Source organism: Diadema antillarum, unplaced genomic scaffold (assembly GCF_040938485.1).
Source record: "Diadema antillarum isolate AM-2024a unplaced genomic scaffold, OU_Dant_1.0 scf00000057, whole genome shotgun sequence".
Classification (NCBI taxonomy): Eukaryota; Metazoa; Echinodermata; class Echinoidea; order Diadematoida; family Diadematidae; genus Diadema; species Diadema antillarum.
The window spans coordinates 711,068-737,072 of record NW_027270946.1 but is presented as its reverse complement, the minus strand read 5'-3'; the positions used below and the strand labels follow the sequence as shown (position 1 = coordinate 737,072).

The 26,005-nt window shown below is 39.9% G+C and overlaps 1 pseudogene; it reads right to left on the bottom strand.

Annotated features, from left to right (window-relative positions):
* Nucleotides 1–108: 108 nt before the first annotated feature.
* LOC139715874 (uncharacterized) lies at nt 109–24,752 on the bottom strand (annotated as a pseudogene).
* Nucleotides 24,753–26,005: the final 1,253 nt, after the last annotated feature.

Sequence of the window (26,005 nt, the reverse complement as noted above, 5' to 3'; positions counted from 1 at the left end):
TAAAATGGTTGAATACAGGTAAAAATAGTTTATAAAAATACAGCTTCAAAACTGCAACTTTTTGAAGAAGGTGAGGGAAAAAAAAAGAGTAAGAGATAGGGAGGTGCCTCATCGTAAATGGTTGATAATGGGTGAGTCCCAGACGGCTGAACTGGTGCGTTTGAAAACCGCGCCCTCTTCTTGGCAAACATGACCTCGAGGTCGGGGGGATCGATCATCGGGAAGAGGGCGGTGAAGTTGGGCGGGTGGTAGTGCTGATTGATCAGAGCCGTCTTTAGTGAGCCACCTGCAGACAGTGCAGAAACATGTGACACATATGTCAGCGTCTTGAATATGCATTGATGTAAATTAAGTGTAACATGTTCAGCCCACGTGGAGCTGAAAGTTTCGGACTGACTATGGCACTCAAGGGGAGGAATGATGTTCGGTTGCTGTTACTCCAAGAAAGTTTGGTGGTGATCTGTTTGGTGTCACCGATGATATGTGTGACATGTTGAGTTGCCACCATTTTTTCCTCCCCTCCATAACAGTCAGCGACATAAAAGAGAATACAGCAATACACAAAACAAAATTTGCTAAGTATCAAAAGGAGAGGATTTCTCCAAATTCTGTGTGATTTACCATCAGATTATGATTATGAATGAGTCCATTGTACAGTTGTAGTATATAGTATTATACACTATATGTGATCATTTGGAACATAGGATTGGAAAGAATGCATATCTCACCCCTCCCCCCCCCCCCCATAAAAAAGGGTGAAAATACACATCAGAAACATAGAAGAGATAAATAAAAGGGTCATATCTAAAGAATAAATGACACAATGATATAGAAATTTTAAATAACTTTACAGACTTGCATGCTCATTAGTAGCAGCTACAGAAATAGTACTATGTAAAGAAAGGGTTATTTCACACAGAAATGAAAAGCTGTGAAATGAGGATTATCTGGCATGACCACGTGACCTAAGTGAATGAAATCTAAAGAGGAGCAGGACATTACAGTAGGGGAGTTGACACAAACCTTGGGCCCAGCTGGGGATCTTCTTCTTAGGAGCCTCTTCGTCATCTGTGCTGTCATCACTATGCATGTCATCGATCCCATAATTTTGATCTGATGCGGCAACATAGATTCTGTCACGAATAGAAATGGAAGAACGGACTTAAATGGACCTAATCTCAGTTTGAGCCATCTCATACCAGCTAATAAACAACAAAAGACTTGTCTATTAAATATCCAAAAGATAATTGAAAAAGTTACTCTCTGAGTGTCAAAGTGCAACAAAAGTAAACTCTGAACTTTTCAGTGAAATAATCAATCTCAAATTCTGTGGGATTCCTGCAATAAAGAGATGATGTCCTACCTACCAACCTAGGGGCTGCTAATTTTGACACAGCAATGCTATTTGATTTTGAAATGGCTGAGATATCCAAAATAAAGTGATACTAATGATAAGATGGGACACACCTGTTTATAAGAACCCCTTTGTTTTACTTTGTTTTTGCACATCTCAGCCATTTAAAGACAGATTTCCATCAAACAAACTTTGAATTCCTCTTAGAATTTTATGCTCTTTAACATTTGATAAAGTGGTTTCTAAGTATCTTGCAAAAAGTAAAAAGCTGAATCCTCATCTCAACCAACACTATACCATCCATTTAATCTATAAGGGAGGTTCCTGCTGGATCAGGGAGCGTTGGTACAAGTAGGTAGGTTTGTCTCACCTCTGAGGAGTCAGGTCATATGACTGCGGCGAGTTCTCCACCTTCTCCTTGTTGAAGGTGGAGTTGAGGGTGCTGCTCGTGTTGTGCTGCTGCTGGTTGAGTGACGTGTTCAGCTTCAGGATGTTGGCCTTCAGACGCTCGTGTTCCTGACGCATCTTTTCTTTCTCCATGATGGACTTGAGATGGGATTCCTCCTGATTGACAAGGGGGTGGGAGGACGGGTCAGGACGGATTTAATGCTCATTTGGAACTTTCATGGATTTTATCACATGGTCTACAGCATCAAATCATAACATAAATGTTTATAGATCACATAATATTCCTACAGGCACTATCTCATTATATCGTAGTCCTTGGTACTGGTAGTTTTGTTCTGTTATATCAGAATGATGCTACAACCTAACGGAAATTTTCCACCATACACTTCAACAATTATAATTTTGAAACCTATTTTTTGGGTTTGTTTGATCTATTTTTTACTTCATTGTATTAACAAGGTACTATCCGTGTATTTCATATATATGTGATCATAGATTACGGTTGATTCACCTGGGTTTGAAAATAAAATCACATTCTGATCACAGATCATGTCCCTCTATTAAGCATACCATGTATTGACAGATTTCATTTGAAAATGAGGTTAAGAGATCAAGCAATGCTTCCTTTTCATATTTGTGTTGCAGTGAACATATAGCACCACCGCATATTAACCTTTTTTATACACATAAATTCCATCACTACCATTGGATCCTGGAAACTCTGTGTCAGAAGCAGCATGGCAAAAGCAAAAAGTAGTACAAACTCACTGATCTGGGTGGGTGAAATGCCAAGAGCAGTTACTTGCGTCTTCTTTTATTACTCATGACAATGATAGGTAAAATATTGAGCAAGGCTTTGCTGCTTTGTGAGCCCAAAGATATTTCATGTACTGTACTTATCCTGATGGCTTCATAAGATTTTGAGCCATGCAAGCATCCTAAATATAAGGTTGACTTGTACTGTGTGTAGGCTCAATAGTGCTTTTCTTAGGAATGTATAGTGCATCTTTGGTTGGAGATTGATTAATATCTGGTAATCAAACTGATTTTAACTTCAATAGACAGACCAAAAAATTAACATCAGACACAAGAGAACATCATGATGTTCAAAAATTAGGAATAGTGACCTGGTGCTACGTCCCGACTTCCTTCCGACGCGCTGCTCTATCTCTTTTGTTGAAGTGATTTGCAACTTTTGATGAGGAACACGTATAAAACCTCTAAATCTCTGACTGACTCACCTCCTGTCTCTTCTTCTCCCTAACCGCCCGCTCGGCGGCAATCTGGCGTTGCCTCTCGGCCTCTTCACGGGCCTTCTTCTCCTTCTCCCGATTCTCAGCCTCAAGGACTCTGCGCCTCTCAATTTCTTTCTTTTCTCTCTCCCTGGAGGATGCAAATGATGAAAAATATTTACAATATGAGACACATGCATATATATATATATATATCATCACCTTTTCCTGCATGACAGAATGTGGATTATTCTGAGCGCAATAGGTCTTTCTATTGCTTGACATACAGTCCTACCTCTCCTATCCTGCCTCCCTTTATCTGGATGCGATCTCGGCATGATTAAAAAAAAAAAAAATTTCCCACTTCTAATAATTACAGGGGAAAGGGGGATCTCACACTCATACAAAATTTCTACACAAACTCACATGAATTACATATCATACTCAACAAAATGAACATACATTCACATCTAATTTTCATCTAAATAACATGCATTCAGACATTCACTACCCCAAAATCATCGCAAGAACGTGGACAGAAAACTTTTCATTTTCAGGGCACAGTACAGATGATCGTTCTTCTGCAGCTGTGTGTATCAAACATTGAGTCTCCCATATCCGGCCAAATCCCTTATCTGGATTAGCGCTGGTCCCAACTTGTCCAGATAGGCAAGGTTGGGCTGTAATTTGGGCTCGCATGTTATGTTTTAAAATTAATCTTAACCTTACAATGACCTTAAATGAAACTCACAATGAAAAGGGCACATAAAAACTAAGCTAAAAGTGTTCTCTCTCGTTTTTGTTTTGCAAACACTCACAATAATGCTTACAGCACTTCAGACACACAATTTTCTGTAAACTTGCAGGATGTGTTACAGTATTATCAATATACTGCCAGATATACTATTTGAAAAATGAATTCAGGGTATTGTTTGATTACAAATTTCAAATGTTCTTGGGTTTTATTCATATGTTCAAGCACAAAGTATACATACTTTTGTGGGGGGCATAAAAAAAAGAGACACATAATTGGTGCTTGCTTGTACTGTAAGGCATATGTACAAAAGTGAGATCATTTTGTACTTGAAATACACCAAATGTAGGTTTCTACAGTCAGGGTAATACAAACAATAGTTTTCAAACTTTCCCAGACGGTCACTGGAGCTAGGGCTCTCCAAATATTTTCACAGGCAAATTCTTATTCACATAACCTGCATGATAGTGGATATCAGTTGACCCTTGACAAGCAGGCAAGGGAGTTTGTAGCCACCTGGTCGGCTGATTGATGGGTTACTGTCACCCAGGGACTTTCCTCCAATCCACCATTCCACCACCCTCCACCTTTGACCTTTGACCCTCACCTCTCCTCCTTCAGCTTCTGCTGCTCCTTCTCCCTGGCCAGGGCCTGCTCCCGCTTACGCACCATCTCCTCCAGCCGCTGCTTCTCCTGCCGCAGCCGTTGCTGCTCCACCTGTCTGCGGGCCTCCTCCGCTCGACGCTGGCGCTCCTGCTCCTCGTACTCCTTCTTGCGCTCCAGCATCTGCAGGTGTCGACGCTCTGACTCCTCCTATCGAGGGAGAAGAAGAAGGGGGTTAATGAGGTTATTGGCGATCAAGAGTGCACAGTCAACCTTGCATAAGTCGAATAATCGCCCAAGTCCAAGGTTTTTTCAAGCCCTCTTCTCCTTATATTCTATCATTTTTAATCCCTCATAAGTCAAAGTTTCTTCAACCCTAACTAGGCCGGGCTATTTAGGTAGTTGATAGAGCCCGGGGGGGGGGGGGGGGGGGGCCTCCCAGGCCCCCCCTCCACATCTCGGCCGTCGACCGCGACGAATATTGGCACACACATTGCCTATGATGTAAGCTAAAATACCATGAAGTTAATTTTTCAAAAAATCATCATTTATGCTAAATTATGGTAATTTATGCATAATGATGCATGAAATCAGACTATTTGGTATAAATCACAAAATAAAGCTCAAAACAGGCACATTTTTTGTGTAAATATTCTTTTTAGTGTCCTTAGCAAATGTTGTGAAAAAAATTGTGATATCAGAAAAAATTCTTAAGTATTTTATTGTTTTTTTGAATTTCTTATGTATTTCTTTGTTTTTTCGATGAAATTCGTCCACGACATCGCTCCAAACAAGAGAATATGTTATTCATTGATTTTAATCAATAAAACATCAAAATAATCATGCTTTTTATGAAATTTGACTGTAAGCACAGTTTGCATTGAAATTGTACACGAATTCACGTTTTTGAGCAATTTTTGGTCTGACATGCATGTACATATTGATGCATAACTTCGGAACCGCGCGCCCGGGCGTCGCAAATTTGGTGTCAAAAGATGCGGGAAACTCGACAGAAAAAAGTCCCCCCCCCCCCCCCCCCCCCCCCCCCCGGCCTAGTTAGGGTTAAGTCAAAGCTATTTCTTCAGTCCAAATAGATTCCCCTTTTGCAAAGTTGACTGTATATTCATGCATTATTATGGGGTTTGTACAGTAGAAAAGATTGCGATCAATGCAGACAGACATCAAGCAATCTGTAGAGTGAAGTTGATGCTGCGGTAACTGCAATCATTGCAAGTTAAAGGGGAAAGTGACCCCAATATACATGTGGATTGAGTAAATGCAGCAGTATTAGTGGAAGACATCAGTGAAGGTTTCAGGAAAATCAGGCAATCCCTTTTAAAAAGTTACACATTTTTAAAGTTTTGGAACTGCCACTACTGGATTAGACTTTGACAGTTTGTGGAGTCATATGAAAAACAATGTAAAGAAAATGTAAAGAGAATTCCTCAAAATATTATTTTTTATAAAATGTGCACATTCCCTCAAGTTGTGACTAATATAATTATGTTAAGGGTAATATCATTTCCCTGCATTTTGAAAGAGGTAAGTCAGGTGTTCTTTCATTACAATACAAAAGTAAATTTTTTTTTAATACTCTTCATATTTTGATTTGATTTGATTTTGTTTGATTAATTCTCTCTATGCCCTGTAATGTTCATCATAAAGACGCCACAAACTGCAGTAGTCTTCCTATCCAGCAATTGAGGCACCACAATTTTATAAATTCATAACCTTTGAAAAATTGTCCGATTTTCCTCAAACTTTCACTGATGTGTCCTAATTTTGCTGCATTCACTCAATCTACATCATGTATATTGGGGTTTCATTCCCCTTTAACGACAACGGAGAGCATTCTTTTGACACCAGCCTCCAAGAACAGAGGAGCCATCTTCCTCGCCAAGGAGCTCACCTGCTCCTTGTGCTTCTTTATCTTCATCTCCAGCTCGAGTTTTCGACGCTCCTCCGCCTCGGCCTTCTTCTTCTCCATGGCCTGCCTCTTCTGCAGCTCTTCCTTCTTACGTTCTTCCTTCTGTCTCTCCGTCAGCATCTGCAGGTAATGAGTTAGTTTCTCGGCCTTGGTGATTTGTGATTTCATTCAAAATAAAAATTGCATTTTCCGATGTCATGCAGCAGCAGTATTGTACGCAGTGAAGTTTTAGGAAATAGGGCAAACAAAATTTTACATGGAAATTGTTAAAATGATGAAATAATAAGAACTCAAAGCATGATGCATAATTTTTTGTTTAGAAAAAAGGAAGTAAATCATGTCATCAACTCAAAGGAAAAGAAAGCAATCAGCAAAAACATGAAAATTGTGTGTTACATTAAGATTTTGTGCAATTTTGCAAACATGCGGAGGAAAAATAAATGAAAGAAAAGGGAGAAAGTGAGTTACTAGATACACACATCAATTTCATTCATAAATGATCTGCCTATGTACATTCCATGATCATAGTGATGAAGCAGTAGAAATTCATAAAAGTTCCCTGCACAATGAGATGATAAAACTAGCAAAAATTGATCTGAGTCTAAAATTGCATGGAAAGAACATTTACTCTCTTGTGATAGAGTGTTAGCATGTGTATAAAGTTCATAATTCCAGTATTCCACAGTGATTGCTATGTGCCAACTCAGCAAAAAAAATGTCCACATAAATGACAAAACTGAATCTACAGTGCTGAAAAAAACTACCTACAGTGTACATACCATGAATCTTGTACCCTTACCTGTGATAAGCCTACGTTATACTGGTGCAAACTCGGAAAGTAGGAAAGTAAATGATCGCTTGAAAATATTTAGAGACCAATATCTCAATATAGCGTCTCGTGAAATAAGGTCATTACTGTCTGTTCCCTACCTCATAAAAACACGTACAAAAACAAAATTTTTTTCTTAGGTCTGTGGCTTACCTGCTTCTGCTCATATCTCTCTTCCATTTTTTGCTTCTTTTCCATTTGCAGTTGTAAGTTCTGTTGCCTCGCTTCTTGGACCCGCTTCATCCTTTCTTCTCGTTTCCTGGTGAACAACAGCACAAGAGGGTGTCGGTTTAAATATACTGCTTTTACTACCAACACACTGACTCGATCACTTTATGCAGACATTCTTCTTTTCTGTCCATTACAGTGCACTCCCATTATAATGAATACAGTCATAAAGAAATTCTCATTAAATTGAAGTAAAAATTCAGGTCACAAAATAATCACCCATATTATATCTATTTATATATATTTTACTCTTCATTTTACTGTTCAACAAAATTTCTATATGTGACCATGCACCACAAAACAAAAAGTCGCACCCCTTGATTTTAAGTGAGGACTCAAAAAGGTGAAATGGTTCAACCTAGTCAATCTTGAGTTTTTCATATTTTCTGAAAGAGCTATCCTTCTTCTACATTATTCTTCAGTTTGGTATCATAACATGAATGGGAAAGTGTGTTTTTAGCAGTTTTTCTGCAACCCTTTCTGGGGGAAGAGTAGAATGATCAGGTATGTCTTAGAGACCACTTTTAATGTCTTGAAATCCTTTGCGCAATCTTCACATTCAAGTCTAATAACTTTTGAAAGGATGACGCTACTGCTTTGAAAGTTAGCATTAATCATGGGCAGAATGTGCTAATAGAACATGCTTAATTACAGCTTAATCTGATTATCTCTTCATTGTTGCTGCTCCCGTGGTTTACATCCTGTGTTTTGTCCCTTTCATGGCACAGCTAGCATGGCTTGGTAAAGATTAAGTGCTTGAATAGACACTGTACTTCAGAGCCTCTTTTATCAATTCACACTTTTCCAGAGTGTTTGCTTTCTTTCCTGTATTTAGGTAGGTTAGGGGAGTCCATTTGAATTGAGTTATACATCATTTTAAAGCGTAGCGTCTGGTCTTTCAGAATCTGCCCTTCACTGAAAATCCATGTCGGGCCACTTTTTTATTGGCTTTGTGGTGCAGAGTCACATATAATGGAAAGAAAACTAGTGGTCCTAAGGACTTAACTATAAAGGGAGTCACCTACCTGTATCATTCAAGTAAAAAGTTACACAGGGCTAAGATAATATAGTAGTTATTGTCCCGGTTTGTTTGTTTGTTTGTGTGTGTGTGTTTTTTTTTTTTTTTTTTTTTTTTTTTGGGGGGGGGTGAGGGGTCACAATATCTACTCTGTACTGACCGTTTTGAAAGTGGAGTTAATTTGTAAATGGTATTAATGTCACATAGATTTCATCTATATAAAGATGCAAGGAGTTCTACAAAATATGATATCAAAGGAACATGCAATTGTGTCTTCTTAGCTGTGCGTGTCATTTCAAACAGTTGAGCTATCATTTAACCTACACTGACTTGTACTAAAAAATTCTGAGACAATAAAATGTATTATACATAAGAGGTTGTGATTTGAACCATCTGCTGGCTTACTATTAGACACAACCTTGTAACAAAATGCTCCTGACATGGCGCTCCCATGGACCTAAACCATCCCTACCAAGTCTGAGTTTGCTATTAAACTCGGGCAGCTCACCTCTTGACCTCCTCCCTCTTTTTCTTGTTGGCCTCTTCAATCTTCCGCCGATGCTCCTCCTCCTTCCGGCGCTTCTCCATCATCTGGGCCTTCATGCTTTCCTGCTGCTCCTGGAGAGGATGGAGGGAGTGGGTGTTTGTGGGGAAGAAGGCGGTCATTCTTACATACTTTGCTCTATCATCACAACATAAAATACTTTGATAAATCTTTGAAGGCTTCCATGGCAGTAGAACATTGGGTGGTAAAAGGCTTATCGGTGCACCACATATTCTTTCTAGGGTATATGTTTGGCCCTGAAAAGGGTCTATCTAGTCCCGTCGTTTCGGCAAGCATGTTCCGACTGTTCTTTTTTCATACTTTGTCGCGTGGAAACCTTCATAGATTTTGCTCAATGTGATACCAATGTGGTACATCAAAAACATGCAATCATCTTATTATGATTGTTCCACATAAATCTTACATCATTTACACTACTGCAAGTGACTGTGTCAATAGTGGGCAATATTGTAAAGTGTAAACACATGAAATCCAAACAAAATTGTGAAAACAAAAGACTGTCTTCATCTATGGTTAATATTCACTGTCTATATCAGCAAATGCAATGCAATTCCCATTCATATCTTCATTGACTTTCATAATTAAGTTCAAATCAAACAAGTGGTTTACGTCCACTTTGACGAGATAAGCGTCATAAAAAAACAGGCAAAAAGTAAAGTTTGGACAGTTATTGTAGTGTAGTAATGACCTCATAACTTTTACTGGGGAAGAGGTTGCATTTGTTAACTACTTTTATATCCCTCATGTAAAGTTTCTTGCCATACGATTATACAGAGCACGAAAATGGTGTAGTTTTACTAGCTAGCTACGAGCAGCTGGATGCGGTGCAAAGAGTTACTAGCCAGCGTGATATAGTACTTTTTGGGAATCTACGATCTGCACCAAATAGTGATCGTGTGATCGATATCTACAATTCTCACTTTAGAATGCACGCAGTGTGCGTAGTAGCGATACTTTAGTTAGCGACAGTCCTGTGGTTTGAAGCTAGCTAGCGCTAGCGCGGTGCGCGACGGCATTACAGAAATCTGTGGTGCGATGGCGTGTGTGTGTATTGAACGTTAGTGTGATCAATGCAGTTCAGCTCAATTGACAAAGTGACTGCTTCAAGTAACAGAGGAATGATTGCAGCAGGACAACATATCAGGTACAAATTAGGAATGAATGAAAACTGATTTTGAAGATGATCTGGGTAACGAAGCCGCTTTAGGCCTACTTCTAGTCCTCGACCTCCTTGATCTTTCGGAGTTTTGCACGCTGTAGTGTAGCTCGTGCGTAGGAATCAACAACGGTTTAATACACGGTGGCCTATACAGTGCAGCGGTGTCGTTCGCTACGCGCTGCACGCACTGCTGCTGCACTGCCACGGCCTAACGTTAGATTTAACGTTAAACCTACACATTTTTCCAAAAGGGAACCTTGTCATCACTCTAGTAAAATGCTCTGGAGGGATATAAAACAAATATCGACTGCTTCCTTTCAGGCCATGGTAAAACTATTTGACCTTGGTGATTTCTCAACAGTGCCATGTCCCTCGACTTCGTCTCGGGACATGGCATTGTTGAGAAATCAACTGGGTGTAAATAGTTTTACCATCTCCCTCTGTAGCAGTTGATATTTGTATACTATGCACTGAATATGATACTTAAATTTTGCAAAAACTGATGGGAGAGCTATGAGGCAATGATATCTGTATCTTCTCTTCTTTGCATTTAGTTCCTACCAATGCCACTGGTCTGCTGAAAAACATACAAAAGTTTCAATTCTCCATTTTATGATATTTTGAGACTGAATCTTATACAACTGAATGTCATGACATGTCTATCTCAGTTTGCTTGATCTATTCATGTCAACTTGAAAATGGGGAAAGCCACCGCACTTTAAACAGCTTGCCATAGGTCATACAATTTGCTGCACGTACCTTGAGGGTTTTCTTCTGTGGAGTATTCCTCTGGATGAACGAGGTGATGACACCAGTCATGTTGCTAGGCGTGCCTGTAATGATGCTCGCCTTCTTCTTGGCATTCAGGGTGTTCAAGAATGATTTTGGATGCGGACGCACAACCTATTGAAAGAAAGAATCCTTCAGACTGCAATATCACATCACTATTTCATTCATCTGAACTTCTAGATGAGAGATAAATCAGTGTACAAATTAAATACTTTTTACTTAAAAAAATAATAATAGCATGACAATATGACATAAACTGCATTATAGTCACCTTTTATCATTGATGCAGACTGGGCAAATTGGAAATATTACTTAAATTCCGTTTTTCGATAAATTAGGCAATGTTCAACAAGTAATTCTCACAATGTAAGTCATATCCATGCTCAAAAGAAAAGGGGAGACCTTCATCTCATTTCATACTTATTATACAGCATTCATAATTCAGGTTCCTTGGTGTGCATTCTTCCTGCAACGTATGCACAGTAATCTGCAACACTTGCAAAGAGTTTAAAGTCATAAAAGATATCTCCACACACGGTCAAGATGTATGCACACTGACCTTTGAAGGTGGACAGTCCGGAGAGGGGGTCTTGTCAATGATGTTGTCTGAGCTGCTGCTGCTGGATGACCCAGGGCTGCAGAGTTTTAAAAAGTTTACGAATACACAATGAGTCAAATAACAAGGAAAAGTAGAAATTACGCGGTGCGTAATATATGTCCCCGCCGGAAGTAGCATTTAGTAGCAAAATGTACAATATAGGTAAAAAGATGAAGGTCAAAGGTCAAAGAAGTCAAAGGTCAAAATTCTATGTAGAAGTTCTGAAGCCCTCACCTAGTGCCATCACATAAAGCAAACGGAATCGAAATCGGGTTAGAAATGGCGAAGGAGTAGCATTTTGTAGCCAATGTACAATATAGGTAAAAAAATCAAGGTCAAAGGTCAAAGAAGTCAAAGGTCAAAATTCTGTGTAGAAGTTTTGAAGCCCTCACCTAGTGCCCTCACATAAACCAAACAGAATCAAAATCGGGTTAGAAATGGCGAAGGAGTAGCATTTGGTAGCAAAATGAACAATACAGGTTAAAAATCAAGGTCAAAGGTCAAAGAAGTCAAAGGTCAAAATTTTGTGTAGAAGTTTTGAAGCCCTCACCTAGTGCCATCACTTAAAGCAAACGGAATTGAAATCGGGTTACAAATGGCGAAGGAGTAGCATTTTGTAGCAAAATGTACAATATAGGTCAAAAATCAAGGTCAAAGGTCAAAGAAGTCAAAGGTCAAAATTCTGTGTACAAGTTTTGAAGCCCTTACCTAGTGCCATCATATAAAGCAAACGGAATCAAAATTGGGTTAGAAATGGCGAAGGAGTAGCATTTTGAAGCAAAATGTACAATATAGGTCAAAGGTCAAGGTCAAAGGTCACAACTGAAATTCTGTATACAAGTTTCAGAGCTCTCATGTAGTGCTATCATATAAAGCAAACAGAATCAAAATCGGGTTTGAAATGGCGAAGGAGTAGCATTTTGAACATTTTGATCACACACGGACGCACACACGGACGGACACACGGACGGACACACGGACGGACACACGGACACACACACGTACGGAGCCCGTTTCATAGTCCCCTGCTCGAACTCGTTCGGCGGGGACAATTATGTATACAACTGAAAACTTCTATTCTGATTACCCAGTCAGGAATGGTAAACACAAATATAAGTGTAACAAACTATCACACATAATGTGATATACCCTGTTGGGAAAGATAGAAAGATGCGCAAAAAAATGATGCTTGGATTGAGAAGTTCCAAACCTGCACAAAGTAGAAATTGTACATCAGTCCCTGACACGCATTTGTGGGCACTTCTTGTTGAATATTGAATGTGTTACTTGATAGTAACTGTGCTAATTCCATACTCTTTTTTGACACTCTTTTTTTTTTCAAATTTTGTGGAATGATGGGTGATACCTAGCTGGGAAGGCTTCAGCCAAGGCTGAACATGAACGGTGGCCCAGGACCACTGAAAATTTGTATCGGGCCACCAAATTTATCTTTTGGTGACCCGACAAGGCAACTATAAGATTCAAAACAGAGTGTTATTTTTGCTTTAATTTTGGACCTCTACATATTTTTTGTTGAGCCAACAAAATTTCAGATTAAAATTTTAGTTCCCTAAATGGGCCACCAGATGAAAAAAATTAGCATAGAGCCGTGCCTTATCATATATTTCACAGGGTTTACAACAGTGAGAAATTACTGAGAATGCTAGAAAGTAGGTTTGCAGAACCTTGTGATGGGCAGCAAACTGCAAAATGCTGTCATTCATCTATATGGCATAAAAGAAATGTTCAGCATATATGTCACTTCCAGCATAAACATTCACTTGCCACAAATTACTTGGATCATATTTGGGATATCTGAGCATGATTATCACATGACAGCAACAGTCAAAGACACAACAATAAAAGGGAAACTGCACACTGGTCGGCCATCTTGTTACCTCAAGGAGCTCTCTGCTGTCTTCTCTGCCTTCTCCTCCTCCAGTGAGTCATCCAGGTTTAGTCTCTGTGCCAGCCGTGGGCTGCGACGGGGTGACCTCTGGGACTTGGTGCTCTCCAAGGAGTCCCTCTCCATGGGTGTGGCCGCAGCAATAGTGTGAACGTTTGACAGGCGCTTGCTGAGACGAGTGGATCTTCTCATTCCAGACTGGCGTATTGACTTGAGAGAGAAAAAGAAAAAACAATAACAATAACCCAGCAGTCATAATAAAAAGTGTAAAACAAGACGGGGTCTGACTTACACAGTATCAATATTCAATCAAGAATTACACAAAACTGATATTTCTTTTAATTTCTACATTGGCAGATCTGTTTTTAACTAATTCTAATTGTTTGACACAAGATCTTTGGAAGCAGTGTATTACAATTTATGCTGATGACAATAACTTTTGATAAAGCTACAAACTGCCCGAAATATACAATATTTCTTCTCTCCCTGTTCAAATTTAGGGGAAAACCTGAACATTAGATATGATTATATTCATCTGTTCTTATGTCCAAGTAAATTAGTCCATTGGAACTTTAATATGAAGCAAATACCTGGATATTCCACTTCATCCAATTATGTCTATTGACTATAAACTATCTTTACAAACAAGTGCTGCTGCAAATTACCCACACAATATTACTTTCAGAAATGTTATGAATGTAGAGTTCACTCTGATCAGTCCACACACAGTAAAATCTGTCAAGACTGCTGAAACAAATTGCTCACAATGGTCGTCATTCTACAATATCCAGTGCATATTCTCACTCATAGATTGGTGAGGGTACACTAGGAGACTAATTACACTGCATGGGCCTCAGGTTACTAACCTGTCTTGGATGAAGACGGAGGTAGGTTGATGTGCGGCGCTTGGACTTGCTCACCGAAATGGAGGATCGACGGCTGGAGGCCCTGACACTCCTCCTAGGCTGCAGACTTTTCTCTTCCATGAGGCTGTCCTCCTCCATACTCAAGGATGAGGATGAGGATGAGGAGAGTTCCATCTTGGGGATCTTTGATGAGGAACAGCCATCAGTCACATCCTCACCGTGCACCTCCTCTAGGGAATCTTGTGATAAGACAGTGTTGTCTGCGGCTGCCCTTTCTGCCTGCACATCACTTTTCGGTACCTCTGCCGTTGGGGTCTCATCTTCTACCTTGTGAGGTGAGGGGGTAATGGTTTCCTTCACTGATTTCTCAGCACTAGCTCCTGCAGAGTTCTCTGTGTTACCAGACTTTTGTGTTGGTGGACTTTTTACTTTGGGTTTGCTCTTCTCCTCTTCTTCATTTTTTGTTGTTCCTTGATTTGTGTCGGTCACGGAAGTGGCTCGGGTTGGTCTTGTTTTCAAGTTGGCAAAGAAAGCTGTCACTTCCTTGGCCTTCTCCACTGCAATCTCTGGCTTTTCTTTCTTTTTACCCTTATTGTCTCGCTTGTTGGAAGCTGCTGTATCTGTCTTCTTTGCAGACACACAGAGATTGAGGATGGGGCTGCTACGGAAAGGGCTACCACTACATGACGTGGGTGTCTTTGGAGTCGAAGGGGCCTGACACATCCTGGGGCGCTTTGGAGAGCTTACTTCCTCTTTCTTCTTGGCAATGTGATCCTCGTGCACTTTGACAAGACGCTTCACGTGGTCTTTGTACTTGGATTCCCCCGACGTAGATGGAGTTGGTGGCGCGCGAGCTAGTCTGGTCTGCAGTCTGCCGACAGCCTTCTTTCCTGATTTCACACTGCCAGCAGTCTCTGCAGCACTGGACTCTGAGGTACTCTCTGCACTACGCTTCTTCCTGGCCAGTCTCGTTCTTGTAGACTGCCGTGTGGCGGTCTGGGCGGTTGACTGGCGCGTAGCTGCTCTCGTTGAAGCCCGGGTTCCCCTGGTCCTTGGCACAGGTGGTACTGATCTTTTCTCAGTCGTCTCAGACTCTGACTCTTTCTTCTCTGTAACCTTCCCTGCCGTCTCCTCCGGGGGTTTTTCTACCGCCTCTTCTGAGTTTGCCCCTGCTGTCTCTTCTGTTGCTGTTGTCGGCTCATCACGAGATTCTATGCTGCTTTTTTTGCTGCCCCTGCCTTTCTTTGATACTACTCGTGTTCTTGTTGTACGTCTTGCAGCTGTCTGTGCCGTTGAAGCGCGAGTGCTGGCTCTTGCTGACCTGGCATTTCTTGTTGATTGTGGGGAGGGTTCTACTGTAGGTTGTGCCGTGTCCACTGGTGCTAGGATCTCTTGTGTGATATCAAGAGGAGAAGCCTGAGGAGAAAGTGGTGGCTCCTCCTTCATCTTCTTTGTGGGAGGTGTGGCTAAAGGTGGACTGTGGCGTGAGGCAGCCTGAATGGCTTCCTTGTAAAAATCAGACATTGGCTGCGTGGACTGCCGTTTGGAAGCGCGAAGAGAAGATTTTCTGTTGGAGAGAGGAATAAGTTGTGAAATATTTTTTTCTTTTTTTCCTAAGTACTGACATGTAGACTTGTATTTTGTTATTTGGGTGACTATTTGTTTTGCAAATGTCCAAATGAATAAGACAAGAAAGATAATACACGTAAGGCATCTTGATGAGAGAATAGTAGGCCCATGTTTATCAGACTGGCATAAATTAAAACCAGTGTATCAGGAATTGGTACAAAACACATGTGAAGTACCGATTGAGAAAACTCTAACAATGGAACCACACACAACCTCTTTTGTGACAAGGCCAGGACACCTTGTCAACATCTTGTCTTTTGTTTCCAGTCACTTGAAAATTAAAACATCTAAACCCTAACTAGGCCAGGGGGGGCTCCAAGGCCCCCCTCGACGTTCCGCGCGATGTATCGCTATCGCGAAAACCTTTCAACGCAACAGTTCATGACTTTTTTCTTTCGGGTCTCCCGCATCTTTTGACACCAAATTCACAATGCCCAGGTGGGTGGTTCCGAAGTTGCACATTTATGTGTGTGCATGTCAGACCAAAAATTGCTCAAAAACGGGAATTTGTGTACAATTTCAATGCAATCTGTGCTTTACAGGCACATTTTTTAAAAGTATGACTATTTTCGGGTTTCATCAATGATTAAAATCAATTAATAAGATATTTTCTAGTACGGAATAATGTCCGTGACAAATTACATCGAAAAAACAATGAAAAATATAAGGTAAAAAAACCCCCAAGAAAATACAAAAGAAATTCAAAAAACAGTAAAATACTTAAGAAATTTTTTCTGATAACAAAATTTTTCCCCTTAATGCCACTAAAAAGAATATCTACACAACATATGTGCCTGTTTTGAGCTTTATTTAGTGATTTATACCTGATTTCATGTATCGTTTTGCAAAAATCAGCAGAAATTAAGCATAAATAATAATTTTTGTTAAATTTAACTTCATGGTACTTTAGATTACGTCACAGGCAATGTGTGTGCCAATTTGCGTCGCAATCGCACGGTCGAGATTTGGAGGGGGGAGGGTACCTAAATAGCCCGGCCTAGTTAGGGTTGATGTGTAATTGCTGCCCATGTTTACTGAGTAGCTTTTGCTTATCTAATGCATTCAATATCCCCCTTTTAAAAAAAAAATACATCCTTCAGAAATAAATCAAGGCGTAAGTAATGCACAAGCACAAGCACCAATGTAAAAAGGGGCTGCAGACGGAAGCTTACCTGAGTGGCGGTGAAGCAGCAACAGCCACTGAACTCCTATGGACACGTCGCACTCTACGGGCATTCTTCTTCGCGCATGGTGTCTTGGGAAGCAGTTTAACATCCTCCCTAATGAAATGTAAAAAACCGGCTGTCAGTAGAATACATTGTACAATGTACACTTTTAACATGATTTACATGTACACAGAACAAGTGGCTAATAAAGAAAACAGGTTCATATATGCACTGACCTTCAAATATATTTGTCAATAAATTGTAACAATTTTATACCAAAAACTGACTTTTTCAGTAAAGGATTACTTTTCCTTTACTTCAAGAGCAGGTCGAAGCTAATCATTATCATGAAATCAAGACAGTTAATCTTGATAGTGTAATGAAAGAAAATGTGACATGCCAAATGTAAAGTGATCCATGACAGCATTTATATAACAGCTTAAAGGGTGTGTACAGTTCTGGTCGGGGTGAGGATTTAGCTTTAAACGTTTTGTGAGATATTCAGAAACCACTCTATGAGATGTCACATAGCATGCAATTCTTAGGGGTACCGTAAACAGAGGTGGCTTTGGACAAATTTGAACTATTTTTATTAATATCTTCATTAAGAACAAAGGAATTCTGGGGTTAATGTGGGGGTTAACAAGTACTAATAAAGAGGATATCATGCCATATAGAGACTTCTTCAGTTTATCCTATTTTATGTTAATTTTTTTTGGTCAAAGTTTGTCCAAAGTGCCCCCGGGGTTCGGGGCAACTTTGGACAACTATAGACACCTTGTCAATATACCCTGCAGGACTGTTGAGTGTCCAAGGATAAACTCCCTATGGGGGTAGTTTTGACTACTAACAAGTTTTTGAGAAAGTTTTAACAACTCTAATATGTTGAAATGTTTCATAACAGCCAGCAAATATGATTTACAAAATACACATTAATGAATTATACATTGTGTATCGTTGTATGGTGGTTACTTAGAAGCAAAATTCTGCAGTAATGAACATGTGAAGAATTTCAGTTTAAAGAGGCATTCACAGATATTTGCTTGCACAATTTTTTCAAGATACTAATACTAGAATTACTGGTACCCCTACATTTGAAAATCTGAATTTTCCAAAACCCGAATATTTATTATAGTTTAGAACAAAAATGAAAAAGGATGCTACTTAAACAAGGCACTGCATGAATTTTCTTGCAATTACAATGTAGGATAGTAAGCAACTTTGATCACATGGATAAGTGAGGTATTGTACAATGTACATGTAGCATTATTGAGTTGTCAAATTCTACAGATGTTAATAAGGTAAACTACTATTTAAATGGGTCATGGATCATTTTCATGTCATTTTAAAGAATAATTTGGGGTTTTACCCCAAGAAATACATGTACACATGAGGTTGGCCAGATTCAAGTACCGGGGTATGTAGTTCTACAAGAAAATTTCGTAATTTTCTTTGAATGTTGTTCATTGTACCTTTAGGTCAGTTTGAAATGTTTGCAAAATAACACATTTTCATTCTTTTTTTTAAATGCCTTTGGAAAGAAAGAACAAAATTTTGTCTAGAAACACAAGGTTTTTATTGGCCCTAGTTATCACAAATCTAAAACCCATGTCTACTGGAAATACAAGGTTTTCCTCGCCCTAGGAATCACAAAAGTAAAACCAAATACAAGAAATATTTGCTCAAATTCTTGGACCTAGGTTCACAAAATGAAAACCAATGTCTACTGGAAATCTTGTGTGCCTGTGTGCCAATTGTTCAGTCTGTTACACAAAGTCCCTCTTTTAACGTTAAATTCTGCGCATGCTTTCCTGATCGACATTTCATTTTTGCAAGCTTTCACAGCATTTTTCATGCTTTCTTCTGAAGAGTTTCTATAGTCTCTTGACCTAGATCGTCTTTTACATGATCTCCCCATAATAAGTAACTATTTCATCTGTAAAAGAAAGAAAAAACATTGCATAGCCGTCGAACATTTGGATACTTTTGTGGTGTCCAAAGTCACCCCGTAAGTGACCCCAAGTCCAGGGGTGAAATTGGACATGACCTATTTTGAAATTTGTAAGGGTGGTCAGGTATCCTGAGTATACAGGTGGGTTCATGACCACTTCATGTTCACTATCCAACAAATAGGCTTGAGCTTCTATAGTTCTGTATTCCTAGAGTACCAAAAGTTCGACGGCCACAAAATTCAAGCATTCCATGGACCCTGCAAAGAAAAGTCCAAAAAACATATAAGGTAATGCAATATACAAGAGAAGTGCAGTCATTCAAATATTCACATATCCCCCTTTCATAACCTACAAAAATATTTTCAGAAAAACCAACAGCAAAACAAATGTAAGTGAAACAATCTTTTTTTTCTAAACTGTCCAAAGTCACCCGCCTGTCCAATGTCCCCCCAGTTTACGGTATCAAAAGTTTATTTGATGAAAATCGATTTTGAAATGTCTGAGATATCCAAAAACAAGGTGAAACAAAGAGATCCTAATAAAGGTGGGGCATGTCGCCTTTTATTATTATCACTTTTGGGGATATCTCAGCCATTTGAAAACCAATTTTCATCAAATAAACGTTGAATCCTTCTTAAAATCACATGCTCTTTCATATTTATAAGAGGTTTCTCATTATCTCACCTAGGAATGTTCAAAACATGAATCCCCACCTCAACCACTACTATACAGTCCCTTTAAACACAGTATTTTAGTATGTTGAAAAGTACAGGACTGTTAGAAGCTACACCATACCTGCCAACCCTGAGACTTAATAAATCTGAACAAACAAAGAAAAATTATTCAAAAATCTAGACTTTCATAAACTTCATATACTTTACTATTAAACAGATATCTCCAAAAATCAGAACACACTGAAATTAATGCATTTTCTTTCAGTCTAAAAACCTGAATATTCAGATTGAAACGGAACAGTTGGCAGGTATGCTACACTTGTAGCTTCCAACAGCACTGTTTCATTGAGAAATGAAATGTGAACCAAAGGGGAAAAAGACATTTACAATTGTACGATCCAAATTAGGACCAAAACTTACTTCCCAAAGTCCTTTTTGGCCACCTCCAAAATTTCGACCAGCCATTGCATGTACTGCGCTTCAAACTTCTCCAGAAACAGGGCTGCCTGACTCTCCCCTTTCTCAAACACCTCAAATCCTATGGGTCCATGTGTAATTTCATCCGCCATTGCTTTTGATGTTTGGTTAGACCTGTTGTGTAAGAGAAAGAAAGTCAATCAGTAAAGGGTTTAGTTTCACAGTCAAACTCCTTGTAAGTGGCCCTCAACTGCATATTAAATGTAGAAACATGAAAAAAAGAAAAGAAAAGAAGCAGAAACAAACAAAAAAAACCCATCAAAACTTTTAGTCAGATCAGGCCAACAGGTGCAGCAGGCCTGCATTAAATGAACCTGATGGCGCCCGTGCTTCGGTGAGCCAGTGCACATCAATTGATTTTTTGTCAAAATGAACAAACAGATACAAAAATTGCACGTTGGAATTGTGACATGCTGCTCACCTCTGAACTATTTTGAGCTTAGCTACATTGATTGTACGAGGTTGAGGATTTGTGCGGGTCCCATATGGATGCAGCATCTAGCGTAGCTTTTTTACTGTAGGATGGGCAAGGGTTGTCGTAGTAGGCAGCTGGCTCCTTTATTTTTTTTTTTTAATTTAAAAGAAATAAAATAAGAATTTAAAAGCGCACCGGATGTGCCCCCTTTAATTTTTGGTTCTCTCTCTCTCTTTTTTTTTTCACAAACACCTCCCTTGTCAGCCGATTGCATCAGAGATTGCGCTTAGTGAATAGGTGAAGGTCTACAAAGTAGGCTCTAAGCATTTGTTTATTTGTTTTTTTTGTTTTGTTTTGGCTTGTCAGCTGATGAAACCTTGACAGAAAGATTGGTCTGTATAGTTTGACCTACCACTCATCGACCACCTTTTGAACGAATACCTTGAGTTGTATCTTAGAAAATATCCCTCATTTTCACCTTAATTTCATTCCACTCGAGGCAGAGAATACCGCAGATTCATATCCCGGGCTCAGATTGTTGACTTGTACCGTACGCGCCGAATTCTCAGCGACAAACACAAGTGACATTTTTCACTGTACACTGGCGCAAGCTCATCATTTTAATCGACCGCCCGTTTTCCCATTGAAAAGCATGTAAATCCAGTGAATGGGTAAATATGTGTTTTAAACACGTATATTTAATTACGTGTATAATGAGGATTTTCTTCAATTCTTTTTCTCAGGTTATTACCTGTATCCCCCAATCTTTCTTGATTTGTATTCATGTTCGAATGTCCCACATGTACTTTCTATTTCATACGAGAGAAAGCCATTGCGCGAGGGTGGTCGATAAGTAGTAGCGCATGCGCTGGCCGTCAATTCAGTCACATTAAGTCATCACTTCGAACAGAAAGGGACTATTGGCAGAACCAAACGTTGCCCGAAGCCTGTTGTCAATAGACCCTCTACTTCAACTTCACTGGCAAGTCTTCAAATTGAAGACATTTTTCGATTTTAAGTTGATAGTGATATCTGTCAACGATACTACCTTGTCAAGATCCTGAATGCTACAGTCCGCAGCCCCATTACGCTATGCGTATTTAGTGATGAGCTAACCTCAGGATGGATTAACCCTGGGCGGGAGCCAATGTTCAGGCTGGTCGCAGTTTAATAAGGATACAGACAGATCTAGACTAATATCGTTAGCAGTTCTAACATTATATGATTGAATGTGTCATTGGTCAAGTTCGATTAGTCACTAACACCGGCGCGGGGCGCTGGTACGGGTTGGGGTTGACCGACAAGTACGTCTAATTCCGCGAAAAACTTCTCATTCATAATAGAATGACATTTGCTGGGTCAGTTTTTTCGCTTCTTAGACATTCATCAGCACCTTTGTTTGGAAAATGACCGCACGAACGTCTATGGCAAGCCAAATGCTCATTCACAATATTACGAAGTTAAATTCAGCGCTCGAACAACTTACTAGTACTTTAGTCAATAAACGTAAGTGTACTGATAGTGATTGTATGGAGCATTTGGCTTGCCATAGATGTTCGTACAGTCATTTTTCAAATGATGGCGGCAATGCAATGCAAAGTGGAGGAAACAGTGGAAGAGAGAGGTGAGTCAAAATGTTTACTGATTAATCCTGTAAGTAATGTTATATAATGGATTGGTTTGAAAATCAAGCTGGAAAAAATATTATTATTAATAATAACCATTTTTATGTGGGGGGGGGGGGGGGGGGCTGGGTCAAAGTTGCGTTAACCAGAACGGTTGAAACCGTTGCAATTAATAGTGTATGTTATCTATGTATCTCAATGGTGTCTGTCTAAGAAGGGAAAAAACTGACCCAGCAAATGTCATTATTATCAATGAGAAGTTTTTCACGGAATGAGACATAGAGTCTAACGTTACTAGGGTTAGGGTCGCTGGTGCGGTTAATTGTCACTGCATCAATGTTACAAAAGTAAAACAACAAACTATGAAGTATGGTTGGGTGTTCATAATACCGGACACCTAACGTTTTTCTATCAATAGAAACGTGAAGAATCTCACAATTTGACTGAAATTTTACTCACGTGTGGAGAAAATACTCCGGATTCACAAGCACGCACTGAAAATGCGATCTGAGGTACGCGCTCTTAGATGGCGGCTTCGAACGCGTGGGGTGTCATTTTTTCTGCACTCAGTTGCCCTGCTCATTTCAACCGACCACCCTGACAATGCGAATAAAGGGCACTTAAATGCGTTTTTTTCGACAGGCCGCTGTTTTCTTCTAGCCGTCATTTTTTCCCCAATAATATTTGAATATATTTTGAATCCTTCGATATTACTTTTGAAGGACTGTTTGATGAATTTGACTTGATTTTCATTAGGAAACTTTTCATCGTAATTGAAATAAATTAGATGAGTCGGTTTGTTGTTTCATATTCATTTCTCGTTTCTGCATCAACTCGTACGGTCGTAGCGGGCGACAAAATGTTTATGTCATGTATATGTGTAACGTGTGTGCACGATCGTACAAGCGGCGGTGACAATTTTGCGGTCAAAATCGTCAAATTTATTACGGAAGGATACTCTACATCTAACAACGAGTCAGCAAAGGTAGGCCTAGTTATATGTAGTTACACGATAAACCTTACTCTATTTTGCTAAATTTCGGTAATTTAGAGGGAATACTTAGTTGTTTTCACCACATTTTACTCAGTAGCGTAGCCCAGTGAAGAATCGAACACCATTGCGCGTAGTCCCATGCGTACATTTTCTTTCTGTACGCGCAATGCCATTATAATGCGCGGCCGGTCGTTATGGACCCGGTCGGTAGGTTGGACACTAGCCCCGGAGACCGCGCCGCCAGGCGCGGTCCTGGCGGCTTCCCCGCAGTTTCGCTTATGTTAGTTCAAGTATTCTGTGCGCTTGTGCAAGTGATTTTGAATTCTGTGAACATCGGCGAGCTGCTTATAAGACATCATTTTGTGCATCACAAGTAATGAAATGCATCAAACAGTCGCCGATGATAGTCATTTAGGTTTCATTGACCCATGTAAGTATTCCTACAGTCCTAGTAGTTTCTGTTGAAAAATTAAGGAAATATAGCGCCGCAAAGGCACCCGTTTGTTCAACATGAAGATCTGACATGGGAGCACGGCGCAGCCGCGACACTCCGTGTGGCGGCTGTCGCAGTTAGTTGGACACCTACCATATAACTAACATTGTTAAATGTTACACTGTATGAAATAAACATCACATGATTGATGAACATATAAACATCCGGCATACTCGTGAAATAGGCCCCACCACTGCGTGTCCATACAAATACTACGGCGGCTCGCCTGTTTATACTCGTGAATTCAGCCCCACCGTGTGGCGTTCATCGGTAGATAAGCACGGCGGTGGGGCTTTCTTCCACAGTATAATACTCGTGAATGCGGCCCCACCAAACGGCGTTTACGCGAGATGCATACGGCGGTGGGGCCGATTTCCACAGCATAGCATCTTTCGTCCTCCCTTTCTCCCGTTTTTTTCTTTGGTCTTCTCCTTTTTATTCTCGGAAGGACTCCCTAATGTCCCTTGACTAATTTAATGGCCAATTTAATCATAAATACAACCCTACCTAACCCTAAACCCTAACCCTAACCTAACCTTGCTTGCTAACGCACGGGTGCACGCGCACTGCGGTGGGGCCTATTTCACGATTTTGCCAAACATCCCCTGGCCGGCATTGAATGTCTTTATACTGGTGCAACAGAGCAGCTAGTACAGTAACATTTATCTAGATTCTTATAGCAGGACCAGTAGCAGTACCAGGATGGCCGATGTGATGGACCGGACCCCCCAAAGTGCAGTGGCGTAGCTGTAGCCCGCCTGATTAGACGTGAACCAAACAACGTAGAAGAACAGTAGCTTTTTATACGCGAGTGGATGTGCAGGGTCACAAGCGTGTGAAGAATGAATGAATTTTTGTACGATAGTCGATACGACACTGTGTGAAACTGCGCTGTTTTCGCATCAATCACAATGAATTACAAGAATCTTGCGGAATTTTGCTGTTACAAAAATATTATCAAAATATTATTTACTTCATATACTTACGGCTTTTCCAATCATCAAGGCACAGTTGTAAAGAAATGATACCGCATCCACATCGCATTATCTCGCATAGCGATGCGTGAATGTTCAGTAGTGCAGTGTACCTACGTACGTGTGTATGTAGTGTGTGTGTACTCGAGTAGCATGTAGTTTAAATTGTCGCTGGAGATAACAACCAATCAGGGATCAGTACTGAAAAACGTCACGAAGTGGATTCCTTCACCGCATCAATAGATGGCGCTGTTGCTCTAATGAAAAACGCCCATACATAAGAACGCCACGTTGATATCGCAGCCTAGCCAGCTAGCTAGTTATTGGTTATAGCCGTACATTGTACGTACAATATTCATATTACAAGTACACTACGTACAACGTACAACTAGTGTCAGCGAAACGCGAAGGAGGATCCCCACACTGAAATTTATTGGTATGTTTTACCTTTTCTGTCTGTCATTTATTCATAGATCTTTATTTGTTTTCTGCATAAAGATTGTAGGGAGTTTTACAGTTAGTACCAGTCGCCTAACTAAAAGACAAAATTGGACCCTTCTTTGATTGACAATAACATATTTTATGGGGCATTTTATGTGTGACTGTAGTAAACCCCACACCACGGCCGTCGTACTGCCGACTTCAGTTCAGTGACGTGTAATACTAGAGTTCTATACCATACGATTCCCACCGCAGCGCAGTCCCATCTACTGAGTATCGAGTTGTGTTTGTATTTAAGTACTGGAGGTTAGAGCTTCAGACCCCCAGAAGCTGGATGAAGGTCCAGAAAATGTAAATTTGCTCCACGTTAGTGAACCATTGTTACATATAAAGGCGCTAATCATGTTAGTAGGCATATCACACCATTTTTAAAACTTTTTTATTTTAACTTAAAACCGTTTGCAGAGGAAGGAGGGGCATAAAAGAAACACAAAACAGAAAAAAAAATTGAAATTCGTTTTTTCGTTCTCGAGTTATGCGAAAAATAAGACTCGAAAAAAGACCCTAAATTCAGCCATTTTGGGAAAATTGCATTTTTGGCACATTTTGACCCAGTATTTAAAAAAAAATCATAAATTCATAATTGCCCAAACACCGTCAAGTTGCTAGAAAGCTGGACATACCACAAAGAAAAGAAAAAATGAGCATTCAGAATTTTGTAATTTTCTTGTAATAAAGCGTGGAAATACCTCAATTTGGTCATGAAATCACTGACGGGCCAGTCAAATTTGTTGAAAAATAAACTAAGTCCAGCTAACATGTGTAAAAGATGGGCATAGCGCTGCACAAGGTCAAACCCTGACTCGTGGTTCGCGGCCGTAGCGTAGCGTAGGAAGTTGTGCAAAAAAGAGTGGAAGGCGGAAAACAAT